Genomic DNA, 14,369 nt, shown 5'->3' on the forward strand with positions numbered 1-14,369 from the left:
TGCCCCGAGGCTGGGTCCTTGGCTCTGCCAACTTAGCCCTGTGGTCTTAGGCAGGTCATTCACTTCCCTGAAGTTCCCTGCTTGCTGTAAAATCTTAGGCTATAGTTCATGGCCAACCTGGATTTCACAATATCCACACTCACAGGTATGGTTCTGAGTGGGGGCTGGAGCAGGACAAGGGTTACCCTGATTTCAATCTAGGTGAGTCAACCTAGTGTTTCACAAGTTCTCCCATGTGGGGCCTGGGTTTCAGACACATGAACTGATTTTCCCCCTTACTTCCTGCTCTTGGGTGAGGACCACCCTTCAACCCAGCACTTATTTGAGCCCCATGACTGGTTCTCAGCAGCGATCTGTGGTGGGGGGTTACTTAGCAACAGCCACCTAATGAGGTGCTCAAGAACCAGCCCACAGGCCCTTGTCAACCTGTCTGCCACGTGGGGGTGGGGGCCAGGGGCCAGAGGTGGAAGGGGAACTCTCAGAAAGGAAGCTGGTATTTTATTTCTGGTCAACTCTCCAACTGGGCCCAGCCTCATCCAGAGGACATGGTTAGACTCATTAGATTATTTCCCCCATGGCTGAGATTTGGCTGGAGATTAAGTTACCTACAGCATGAGTATGACCTGTCTCAATCACTTAGCTAATGATCAGGAAAAATTCTTAATCTCTCAATATCAGTTTCCTACTTTGTAAAGTGGGCCTTTTTGGCACTTGCTGATGGCAGTGGAGACATGGGTCCATACCGCAGAACTGAGAAGTGTGTGTTAGTACAGAGAAAGCATTTGACACGGTGCATGGGATACAAATGACTGATTTCTCCCTGATGACCCTTCGATGCTCTTTGGTGGTCCTCATCTCTGTGTCCATCCTAAAATACTCCCAGACCCAACCTGGAAATCATCATAATGGCCTCAGTCCTCTGTGCTCCCAGCTACCAATTATTATCTTTTGCCCTTACCATACCTCAGCTTTATAGACCAACAAGTAGAAGCAAATGTTTTGGGCCACTCTGACCCAGACCTGCTTGCAGTTTGGGATGTTTTCCTTCCTGTGGTAACAAAGGGCGCAGTGTTCTACTAACACCGTTTATCCAATGTTCCCTTCCCCCATCCTTCTGCAATCCAATGTCCAAGTCACACACTAGTTATCCAGAGAACCGTGAGTTGATCCACAATGATAACCCAGTATTCCGGTCTTCCAACCAACATACTCCAAGTCATACCTGCCCTGCCCTGATGCTCCCAGTCCTGGGCATCGGAGCATCCCAAGGGCTGAGGGAGCAGCAAGGGTCAAGGATTCTTTCTCCCAAGCCATTCTAGTTGGGATAGAGATTTAAAAAAAAATAGCCTTTATTTCTCTCCTCCTTAGACATTACTGGGGTCTTCAAATAGGAGGGGTGGGGTTTAGGTAGGGCTGCATTGGAAGCTGGGGAGGTGAAGATAGGGACAGTTAGGCACAGGGGTGGGGTGCTAAAAGGTAAGAGAAACAGGAGACTAGGGACATGGGGAGGGAAGACTTTGGGTAGTTGGTTCCCCCAAGCAGCCTCTCAGGTAGCCTCCATCCCCGAGGAGAGTCTATGGAGGGCACAGAGCTGGCATGGCGTGAGAAACGTGCACGGAGGTACCTGGGATGCAGACGGCTGGCAGAGCTGCTATGGAAGGTGGACAGAGAGCACTGACAGCTCTGAGCCTTCCCGTCCTTAAATGTCCGCCCTTAAACTCTGGGGAGACAAGGACAAGCCGGTAGTGCTTCTCCCTCTGGGCTCAACCCTCCCTGTCTGGCCCCCACTCCAGGCTCCAAACGGTCCCTGGTATAAGTTAGCACTCCAAGTTCCTTGCCCCTTCTCTGCTTCTTAGGATTTTTTTTCTTCCCTGAAGACCTTATCTTTTGCATAGGAATAGGGTGCTGCCCCCAGGCTCCCTAGGCATCCACCCCATCCTCTTCATCTGCTGTCACCTGCCCCCTGGAGAGCTTGCAGGGTCTGGGGAATTACCTCAAAGATGTAAGTGTTTTCCAGCAGCCTACTGAGTGTCTGTGGCTAGGACATTTTGATACATGAAGCTGGAATATAGGAGAGGGGGCATGGGAAAAGGCCCTAGAGGTGGATTTGAGTCTTTAAAAAGAGGGAGCAGAAATACCTTAGAAAAGGTCAAGGTCACACTGAGGTGGAAAATATTTTTTTTAATGTTTATTCATTTTTTAAGATTCATTTTTTTAAATGTTTATTCAGTTTGGAGAGACATAGAGAGCCAGTGGGAGCAGTGGGGGAGCAGAGAGGGGGGAAAATACAGAACCTGAAGCCGCTCCAGGCTCCTAGCTGTCAGCACAGAGCCCGATGCAGGGCTTGAACCCACAAACTGTGAGATCATGACCTGAACTGAAGTCAGATGCTTAGCCAACTGAGCCACCCAGGCGCCCCATAAATATTTACTCATTTTTGAGAGACAGAGAGAGACAGAGCAAAAGTGGGGGAGGAGCAGAGAGAAAGGGAGATACGGAATCTGAAGCAGGCTCCAGGCTCTGAGCTGTCAGCACACAGCCCAACTCGGGGCTCCAACTCACGGACCAGACCATGAGATCTTGACCTGAGCTGAGGTTGGATGCTCAACCAACTGAGCCACCCAGGCGCCCCTAAAGTGGGAAATGGTTTGATGGAAAGATTCTTAGAATACTGGTGAATTTAGCGAATGTGTGTGTCGGGGGGCAAAATTCCCAATTCACAGGGAACATGGCAGGGAAGGACAGAAGCTGATTCCCAATTCACATAGACCTTAATGTAAGCAAACTCAGTGTATGATATGATTGATAAAAATAACATTTTTAGGGGTACCTGGGTGGCTCAGTCTGTTAAGTGTCTGACTTTGGCTCAGGTCAGATCTCATGTTCGTGGGTTCGAGCCCTGCATCAGGCTCAGTGCTTACAGCTAGCTCAGAGCCTGGAGCCTGCTTCCGGTTCTGAGTCTCCTTCTCTCTCTGCCCCTCCCCCTCTCCTGCTCTGTCTTTCTCTGTATCAAAAATAAATAAAACATTTAAAAATTAAAAAAAAAAATTTTTAGAATTAGAGACCTTGCAGATCATCTTCTCTGGATGTCACCAAATGTGGAAGCAGATGGGCATCACCACCCTGGACCTACTGAAGCAGAATCTTGAGGTTGGAGAGGATTCTGCACAGCTTAGCAACAGTTACAGATATCATCCAAACCCCCGCTCCTATGTCACTGCTTAAGAAACAGAGGTAACTTGTTGAACATCATGCAGCAAGCTAGCTAGCAGCACTGCAAGAGCCAGGACTCAAAATCCAGACTGACAAAGGAAACTAATATGCTGTACAGAATGAGTCACCATGGCGTTCCTTAAATAGTTTCTTGGTGATTTCTAAAAACTTTTATACTAAGGGCAACTGTGTGGCTCAGTTGGTTAAGCATCAGACTTCAGCTCAGGTCTTGTGGTGCACAAGTTCAGGCTCTCTTCTGTCAGCATGGAGCCGGCTTTGAATCCTCTGTCCCTCTCTTCCTCTCTCTGCCCCTCTCAAAAAAAAACATTAAAAGAAACCATTTAAGATGTACTCAAGTAATAACATTGTTTAAAATGATGAATACCAGTAGCCCAGTATGCCTGTTTTTTAAATCTTGTATTTTTTTTTAAGTTTATTTATTTAGAGAGACAGAGAGAGGTTGGGGGAGGAGTGGAGAGAGGGGGAGAGAGAATCCCACACAGGCTCCATGCTGTCAGTGCAGAGACTAATGTGGGGCTTCAACCCACAAACTGTGAGATCACAACCTGAGCTGAAATAAAGTCAGGCACTCAACTGACTAAGACACCCAGGTGCCCGTGTGTGTGTGTGTGTGTGTGTGTGTGTGTGTGTGTGTGTGTGTGTGTGTATGAGAGAGAGAGAGAGAGAGAGAGAGAGAGAGAATGAAATTATACATGAGAGCAGCTCTTTCAGCATAATGCCTTTGAGATTCAATCATGCTGTTGCATGCATTGATAGTTTACTCTTTTTTATTGCTGAATAGTATTCTAATTGTTTGCCTATAATCTGTTTATCCATTCACCTGTCCGAGGACATTCCAGTTTCGTTTTAGGCAATAATGAACAGAGCCGCCATAAACATTGGTGTACGTGTTTTGTGTGAACATGTTTTAATTCCTTTAGGAATGAAATAGAGTGGGATTGTGAGCTCATATGGTAAGAAAATGCCATATTCAGATAAAGAGCTAGTATCCAAAATCTACAAGGAACTCACCAAACTCTACATCCAAAAAACCAGTAACCCAGTGAAGAAATTGGCAGAAGACATAAACAGACACTTCTCCAAAGAGGACATCCAGATGGCCTACAGGCACATGAAACGATGCTCAACATCACTCATCATCAGGGAAATACAAGTCAAAACCACACTGAGATACCACCTCACGCCAGTCAGAGTGGCTAAAATGAACAAATCAAGAGACTATAGATGCTGGCGAGGGTGTGGAAGACGGGCACCCTCCTGCACTGTTGGTGGGAATGGAAACTGGTACAGCTGCTCTGGAAAACAGTGTGGAGGTTCCTCAAAAAACTATCCATAGAACTCCCCTATGACCCAGCAGTAGCACTGCTGGGGATCTACCCAACGGATACAGGAGTGCTGATGCATAGGAGCACATGTACCCCAATGTTCATAGTGGCACTTTCCACAATAGCCAAATCATAGAAAGAGCCTAAATGACCATCACCTGATCAATGGATCAAGAAGATGTGGTATATATATACAATGGAATACTCTATGGCAATGAGAAAGAAGGAAATCTGGCCATTTGTAGCAAAGTGGATGGACCTCGAGGGTGTCATGCTAAGCAAAATAAGTCAGGCAGAGAAGGACAGATAGTATATGTTTTCACTCATAGGTCTAACAGGAGAAACCTAACAAGGGACCATCGGAAGGGGAAGAGAGGGAAAAGAAAATTCGGGAGAGAGAGGCAAATCATGAGAGACTCTTGAATACTGAAAACAAATGGAGGGCTGAAGAGGGAAGAGGAAAGGGGAAGAGGGTGATGGTCATGAAGGGGGGCACTTGTGGGGAACTTGTGGAAAGCAACTTGGAAATAAACTATTAAAAATTTAAATAAAAGAAAATGCCAAACTTTTCCAGGGTGGCTGCACCATTTTGCAGTCCTGACAGCAACCTAAGAGAGCCCAGGTTGCTTTACATCCTCTCCAGTAATTAGTATTGTCAGTTTCTATTTTATTTTACCCCATTCTATTAAGTGTGTAGGCGTTCTTCTATTTATTCTAATAAACATCTTGTCATGGTTTTAATTTGTACTTCCCTAGAGAGTGATGATGTTGAGTATCTCTTCATGTGCTTATTTGCCATCATTATAGCCTCTTTGGTGAAGTGTCTAAGTCTTCCTGCCATTTTTCAAAATTGGCTTATTTCCTTGCTGTTGAATTTTGAGAGGTCTTTATATACTTTGGTTAGAAGTCCTTTGTTAAATAGGGATTTGCAACTAATTCTCTCCCATTCTGTGGCTTGTCTTTTTTTTCCTCTTGACATTTTTTTTTTCAAAGCAAAAATTGTAATTGAGATGAAGTCCAATAGTTAACTACTGTTTTCTTTTATGTCACATTTTGGGTGTCATGTCTAAGAGCACTTTGCCTAACTCTGGATAACTAAGATTTTCTCCTATGTTATCTTCCAAAAGTTTTATAGCTGTACATTTCATGTTTACATCTCTTCTTGGATTTTTTGATAGCTTGTGGCTTTCAAGGAGTTGGTCCATTTCATTTAAATTGTTGAATTTATGTATGTAGGATTGTTTGTAATATTCCCTTACTAACCTTTTAATGTCTGTGGGGACTCTAGTGATGTCTCCTCTTTTATTCTTTTTTAAGTTTTTTAAAGTTTTGTTTTTATGTAATCTCTACACTCAACGTGGGGCTCGAACTGACAACTCCTAAGGTTGAGTCACATATTCTACTGACTGAGCCAGCCAAGTGTCCCCCCTCCTTCTATTCCTGATATTAATATTTCGTGTCTTTTTTGTTTTTTAATTTTATTATTTTTTTAATTTTAATTTTGGGGTAACTGTGTGGCTCAGTTGGATAAGTGTCCAACTTTTGATTTCAGCTCAGGTCATGACCTCACAGTTGGTCAATTTGAGGCCCAGGTTGGGCCTGAGCTGACAGTGCAGGGTCTGCTTGACATTCTGTCTTCCTCTCTCTCACAACCCTGAATTAAAAGTCACACACTCTACCAACTGAGTCAGCCAGGTCCCCTTCAATTTCACTAATTGAAACTCTTATGTTTTCCTTCTGCTTGCTTTGTGTTTGTTTTTGCTGTTCATGTACCTTCTCAAGGTAGAATTATAGATTGTTGACTTGAGACCTTTCTTTTCTAATATAAGATTTTGATGTTATCATTTTTCATCTAATCATTGCTTTAACTACATCCCACATATTTTGCTATTTTGTAGTTTCCTTTTTGGTAAGTTCACAATATTGTCTAATTTCTCTTGGGACGTCCTACTTGGTCTATGGGTTATTTAAAAGTATGTTGTTTAGTTTTCATGTGTTTGGAGATTTCCCTGTTATTTTTCTGTCCTTGAGTTCTAGTTTTAATTCCATTATAGTAATGGAAACCGATTTGACAATAAATTATTTAAAAAAAAAAGAAAAAAATAATTCCATTATGGTAAGAAAGTATACTTTGTAGGACTTCAATTCTTTTAAATTTGTTGAGGTTTGTTCTATGACTGAGGACATAATTTATCTTGGTAAATGTGCACTTGAAAAGAAATTGTGATTCTGCTGTGTTGAGGACTTGTTCCACAGATTTCAGTTAGATCCTGTTGGCTGACGGCATCATTTACTTCCATATACTTCTATCATCTGCTAATTTTACTTGTTCTGTTAGTTACTGGGAAAGGAGATTTGACATTTTTGACTATAATAGTGGACCTACGCATTTTTTTCTTTGATATCTATCAGTTTTTGCTTCATGTATTTTGGAGCTCTGCAGTTAGACACAGAAACATTTAGAATGATATCTTCTTGGAAAATCAAACTTTTCTTCATTATGTAGTGTTTTTTTTTATCCCTGGTAACTTTCTTTCCTCTGAAGTTAATTTGCCTGATATTACTATAGCTTCTTCAGGTTTCTTTTGATTAATATTTTTATGGTATATGTCTTCCCATTCTTTTACTAAAATGAATTTTTTGGAGCCAGAATATAATTGGATCTTTTGTGGTTTTTAAAAATCCATTTACATAATCTTTAAATTGATGTATTTAGGTTATTTACATTTAATATAAGTATTAATATGGTCAGATTTACTTCTATAATTTTATTATGTTTGTTTGGTCCTCTGTTTGTAATTCAGCTATCTCTACTTTCCAATCTTCTTTTGGTTTATTTGGATATTATTTAGTATTCCACTTTGTTTTCACTAAATTTTTCTTTTAGTTTTTTTTAAATGTTTTTTATTTATTTTTGAGAGACAGAGAGAGACAGTGCAAGTAGGGGAGGTACAGAGAGAGAAGGAGATACAGAATCGGAAGCAGGCTCCAGGCTCTGAGCTAGCTGTTCGCGCAGAGCCTGATGCGGGGCTCAAACCCACAAACCGTGAGATCATGACCTGAGCTGAGGCCGGATGCTTAACCGACTGAGCCATCCAGGCGCCCCAGGTTGTTTTTTTTTTTTTTAAGTGTTGTTCTAGGGCAGGAATGGCAAGCTTTTTTTGTAAAGGGCCAGATAACAAATATGTTGGCCTTTGTAGGTCACACAATGTCTGTTGCAACACTCAACTCTGGTGCAGTAAACTGGTGTGGCCGCTATGGAAAACAGTATGGAGGTTCCTCAAAAAGTTAAAAATAGAACTACCCTGGGGTGCCTGGGTGGCTCAGTCGGTTAGGCCTCCGGCTTCGGCTCAGGTCAGATCTCATGGTCGTGGGTTCGAGCCCCGCATTGGGCTCTGTGCTGACAGCTAGCTCAGAGCCTGGAGCCTGCTTCCAGTTCTGTGTCTCCTCTCTCTGCCCCTCAACCCTCTCGTGCTCTGTCTCTCTCAGTATCAAAAACAAATAAAACAACAAAAAAAAATTAAAAAAAAAAAAGAACTACCCTATGATCCAGTAATTGCACTACTGGGTATATACCCCCAAAATACAAAAATACTAATTCAAAGGGATACATGCACCCAAAGGGATACAGGCACTCCTCAGGAATGCCCTATGTTTATAGTGGCATTATTTACAATAGCCAAGATATGGAAGCAGCCCAAAGAGTCCACTGACCGATGAATGAATAAAGAAGATGTTGTATGTATACACAATGGAATATTATTCAGTTATAAAAAGAATGAAATCTTTCCATTTGCAATGACATGGAGCTAGAGAGTATTAGGCTAAGCAAAATAAGTCAGAGAAAGACAAATGCCATATAATTTCACTCATATATGGAATTTAAGAAACAAATGAGCAAAGAGAAAAGAGAGAGAGAAGCCAAGAAACAGACTCTTAACTAGTGAGAACAAAGTGATGATTGCCAGAGAGGAGGTGCGCTGGGGGATGGGTGAAATAGGTGATGAGGATTAAGGAGGACCTTTGTCGTGATGAGTACTAGGCAATGTACGGACTTGTTGAATCACTATATTGTACACCTGAAACTACTATAACACTATATGTTCTCTCTGTTGGAATTAAAGCAAAACAAAACATCTGGTGCTGTAGTGTGAAAGTAGCCACAGACAATATGTAAATGAGTAAGCTGTAATTATGTTCCAATAACATTTTATTTACAAAACAAGTAGTGGGCTGGATCCAGTCTGTGGAATATGACTTACTAACCCCCGCGGTAGGGATTATAAAATACACTTACCATAGTCCACTTGTATACTTCACCACTTCAAATTAAATGCAGGCTTTACCACTATGTAGGTCCCTTTATTGTCTCTCCTTTAGGTTGCAATTATCCAATGTATTACATTTACAAATGCTGAAAACCCCATCACAGTTTCATAATTTTTACTTTCAACTGTTATAGACATGTTAAAGAACTTAAGAGGAGAACAATCAATATTTACCATTTCTGTTGCTCCTCCTTCTTTATGTCCTCAGTGTCCTCTGTTATCATTTTCCTCTTCTTCTGTTTGAAGAACTTCCCCTAGCATTTCTTTCATAGCAGCTCTGCTGGTGACAGATCCTTATGCTTTCCTTCACCTAAGAATATCTTTATTTTATATTAACTTCTGAGTGACATTTTCATTGGATATAGAATTTTGAGATGACACGTTAATTCCAGCACTTTAAGTGTTGTTCCAGTTCCCATAGTTTCTGATGAGAAATCTGCAGTTCCCTGAGTCATTGTTCCCTTATATGAAATGGGTTGTTTTCCTCTAGATATTCTTTGGCTATTTTGCTTTCTTTTTTTTTCTTTTGGATATTTTTCTATGTCTTTAATTTTCAGCAATTTGATTATTATGTTTGGTCATAGGTTTCTTTGAGTATATTCTGTTTGCTGATCACCAAGCTTCTTGATTCTGTGTTTCTGCCAAATTTGGGACCAAACATTTTACCCAAGATCTCTTCCAACAATTTTTCTAAATCATATTTTTTCTCCTCACCTTCTGGGACTCTGTTGACACAAATGTTAGATCTTTTCGTCTTGTCCCGAAGGTCTCTGTGGGTTTTTTTTTTTAAGTTTCTTGTTTGTTGTTTAAGCTGCATAATTTATATTATCTTCAAAGTCATTTCCATTCTGCTATCCAGTAAATATTTTATCTTGGTTAATCCTATTTTTCAATTCTAAAATTTCCACTTGGTTCTTCCTTATGTCTTCTATTTCTTTACTAAAACTTTCAATCTTCCCATTTGTTTCAAAAGCATTCTCCCTTTCTTCTTCCGGTATAGTTATACTAACTGCTCTGAAGTCTATTTTACATTCCAACATTTCTGTCATCTCTGGGTTGGTTGTATTTTTCTTGGGGAGTTCTTTGTATGCTGAGTAATTTGAGTAATTTTATATTGTATCCTGGATATTTTGAATATTGTTTTGAGCCCCTGTGTCTTATGAAAATCCTAAGTGAGAACATTTTTTGTTTTAGCAAACTATCAACCAGGTTTGGTTCAAGTAGCAAACTACCTTCTGTGTACAGTGGTTCCAGTGTCAGTTTAACTTGGTTTGTGGTGCTATCTCCGTCAGTCGTTTATGTGTGCCACCCAGTGGTCAGTCAGACCTAGGCAGTGGTCCACCCTGTGGCTCGATTCATAAAACTTTGGTAAGATGTTTAAGATCAGCTCTGTGCTTGTGCAGCTTTGAGGTGAGCCCAAGAGTTCACACACAACTCTGTGGGACTCTTGATTTCCCTCCTCTCTGTGATCAGACCCTCTGATTCTCTGGTTCTTCTTTTCCCAATCCTTTGACCAAAAAAAAAATGGGGCTTTGGTTTCTCTGCTTTGCTGAGCATTTCCCACTATGTGTCCGGGCTAAGCATCAAGAGAACAAAGAAAGAAAAAAGAGGGATTTGATTCATACCCTTGAGACCACAGATTCTGTGGTCAAAGGAGTTCTTCCTCGGTTTTCAGTGCCTGGGCAGCCACGGTTGCTGTCATTGTGCTACTAAAGCTCCACCACGGTACTGCCTGGGGCTAAAGGTGACAGAGAAGGAAAACACAAAAGCAACAAGAGATTCCCCCACTCTCAGACCCTTAGAAGTCCTTTTCCTGCTTCTCAGACCTGCAATAGAGGGCTCCAGGAGGAGCTCTTTCCATTCATACCATGGTTTCCATTCAAACCTTCCAGGTTTGGGGCAGCCTTTGAGTACATTCTGGGCAATAATGGAGGCAGGGGGAGGGCATGGTAAACTCACCACTGGTTTCATGGAAATTCAAATTCTGGTTCCTTTCTCCCTCTACCATTTAGTTCTCTGAAATCTCAGATAGCTGTCCCATCCATTCCGTACAGGAACATGGGAGTGATGGGTGTGGGGTGTGCCTTCTCCACTTATGCTGTGTGTGATCCTGAACAAGTTACATAACCTCTCTGTACCTCTTTTGTTATCTTTAGAAGAGGATAATAATGGTATCAACCTCAGTAGGTTCTTGTGTGGATTAAATGAGTTTATATACATAAAGCACTTAGAATAGTGCTTGACTACAGTAAGCACTTAAATGTCTGTATAATCATTAGCAAGTATCATAAAAAGGTTGGAAAACTGAGACAGGCAAAAAGACAAAAATCAAGCAAAACCTCAATGCCAAGAGGTGTAACATATACATTGTGGTTTATTCTATTTCAGATTTTCTCAGTCAAGGTATATTTACCAATTCATTGAATAGACAAATGAACATTTAAGTAAAAGAATAGAATTATATTCCTTACCCCATTCCCCAAATTATTTGGGGAGAGGCAGTAGGTCACAGGATGAAACCCTTCTGCTTCCAGGTCTTCATCCCACTGTTCCTCCCACCCAACATGCTCATCCTCCCTCCCGTTTCAGGCTAACTGCCACGTGCACTTCTAGTTTCAGTGGAATGGCCACATCCTTGAAGAAGGCTTTCCTGACCCTGGGTTAGATGTAGATCCCTATGTTAAATGCTTTCATGACACCCTATACTTCTTAGCACTTACCACACTTTTAATTATATAACCATATATTAAGAACCTCAAAGGACGAGTCAAGTCTTCTCTCTTGTCCTGTACTTAAAGTTTTACCTTTGCACATCTTTCTCTTCCAGATGGTGACCTTGGCCTCCTTAGCTGTCCTCCAAGGCCCTTGCAGTAGAGACCTTTTCAGCTGATCCAAGTTGGCACTAATCTAGGTAAATCTGCTTATATAAATGGAACTTCACAGCTCAGAGTGGAGTCAAAGAGGGCGGGGAAGGGATATTTCCAGTCCACATTCTGGAGATTCTAATTCAGTAGGAACTGGGGTGGGAGCAGGGTCCAGGAATATATATTTTCAAGAACTCCCCTGATGTTTCTGATGCTGGTGGCCTACAGCCCGGAGTAGGAAAATTCCAAAATGGCCTCCAATGATCTCTGCCTTCTGACAGTCACTAGACTGAACCTGGTGACTAGTAGAAGTAATGCGATACCTCTTCCACAGTTAAGCTACAGTACTGATTCTGCTTTCCTGATGTGGTCTCTCTGGCTCTTGCTCTGATGGAGAGGGTTATCTGGGCTGCCTCTGACCACCAGTCAGCCCGGCAATGAGGTCCTCAGTCCAGCCACCTATGAGGTAGTGAATCCTGCTGATAATCACGGAGTGTGGTGGGAAGCAGGGCCTTCCCATTGGAACCTTGAGATGATATGGCACCACCTAACACTTGGATTACAGCCTTAAGAAGGAAACTAAAGCAGAAAACAGTGTGCCCAGGTTCCTGAACCACAGGAACAGGAAAACAGATAATGTGTGTGGTTTTAAGCCACTAAATTTTAGAGTAATCTGTTACACAATGTTAGATAGATATTGAATAAACTGCCTAGACTGCCCCTCTAAGCTCCCATCCATGTTGGAAGATACATCTAAATGGAGAATTTCATTCAACAGGATTTCATGTATACTGACTGCAGACGCTGTCTTTGCTCGTTTTTTTTTTTTTTAATTTTTTGATGTTTTATTTATGTTTGATACAGAGAGAGACAGAGCATGAGAAGGGGAGGAGCAGAGAGAGGAGACACAGAACTGGAAGCAGGCTCCAGGCTCTGTGCTGACAGCTGACAGCACAGAGCCTGACGCGGGGCTCAAACCCATGAATGTGAGATCTGACCTGAGCCGAAGTCAGAGGCTTAACCGACTGAGCCACCCAGGTGCCCCTGCTCTTCTTGTGTATAAAGATGTATACTGGTCCAATTGCTGTTTTTAGCATGGGAGGCTTTGGCTTAATCTTTTAAGTGTCACCTTTACATATGCATCAACTCTGAATTCTCATAAAGATAAGTCCTCTCCTCCTCCTCTCATCATAGTGCTCCAGCCCTAAGATCACCTTAGGGATCAGTATGAGAGTTTGCCAGCGATGATACGATTCTTGGTTGGAAATTTTCCTGGTGCTTTGTGCTTGATTATATGGACAGAATCATTAGATCCTGAACCAAATTTCATGGTCAAAAACTGATCCCCAAAATAATCTGCTTCCCCTTCTTCATGCCTTGGTAGCCAAGAGCCCCATCTTTGTAAGTCAAACACCAATTGTATTTGCATGTCCTTGTGAATGCGAATGGCCCCCCTCCTGCTTTGGGTGTTAAGCAAAACAGTCCCAGCTCAGCTCACAATAGACTTTGGAGCCCTCCACTGAAGGCTGGAGCTAAGAGAGGTCAGGAAAGTTATGGAGCCATTAGCTGGAACTAGCTTACAAAAAAACAAAACCCCAAGATTCTAAGTTCAAGTGAAAAGTTGGGGCAGAGGCAGGGGGGACAGGATCAAAGTGTCATGAATTAGCAAAACTTCTACACACTGGAGGGTGTGGGAGGAAAAAGGGGTTTATTAGAAACATTTTTTTAATGTTTATTTTTGAGAGAGAGGGTGTGTGCGCAGGCAAGTGGGTGAGGGACAGAAAAAGAGGGAAACACAGAATCTGAAGTAGGCTCCAGGCTCTGAGCTGTCAGCACAGAGCCCAACGTGGGGCTGGAACTCACAAGCCATGAGATCATGACTTGGGCCAAAGTCAGACGCTTAACTAATTGAGCCACCAGGCGCCCCTCACCCAGCCCACTTTTAATTAAAACCTCAGGATCTCACTCCATTTTCTAACTGTATGACTGAGACCTTTAGCACCAGTAAAGAGTGGTCTGTCCTAAACCTCTGCCTAGAGGATAACACAACCTCTGGAAAGCAGCTTGGTCAATCCTGCGACCCTCAGGAGGCAATCGCTTCGCGTGCAAGTGGGAGGGGGAGATTGTCCCTTACACGAGAGCTTCCCAATTCTAAAGAGTGCATAGCACTACACTAGACCAAGAAGACCGATCCTCCCAGCACAGAAAGCTCTGCCTTGGACAGCGGACAGGAGCCTGCTGCTTCTTACTGCGATCTCAGAGTTCTGTGTGGTTCTGATGCAAAACGTGAAGGTTATTGTAAACTCCTTCCCCTTGTATAATTCTAGAAGAAGGAAGGCAGGCTGAACTCAAGCTCCTTGAAAGAAGGGGCAGTGACTGTCATTTTGCATCTCCAGCGCTTATGACATGTTGGTACTAAGTATCCACTGCTTTTGGATGAGTGCTGGGAGACTGAGCAATTTGTCCAAAGTCATACAACTCAAGATCTAGGACTCCTCGCTCCTAGTCCTAGGCCAGGACTCAGCACACAGTATCTGGTTCTCTTCTTTTCCCAGTATTTTGCTCTTCCGAGCCACAAATATCAAAGACAGAAAGAAGATACCCATTTCAAGGCACAT

The sequence above is a fragment of the Suricata suricatta genome, chromosome 10, assembly GCF_006229205.1.
Source record: "Suricata suricatta isolate VVHF042 chromosome 10, meerkat_22Aug2017_6uvM2_HiC, whole genome shotgun sequence".
In the NCBI taxonomy this organism is placed as follows: domain Eukaryota; kingdom Metazoa; phylum Chordata; class Mammalia; order Carnivora; family Herpestidae; genus Suricata; species Suricata suricatta.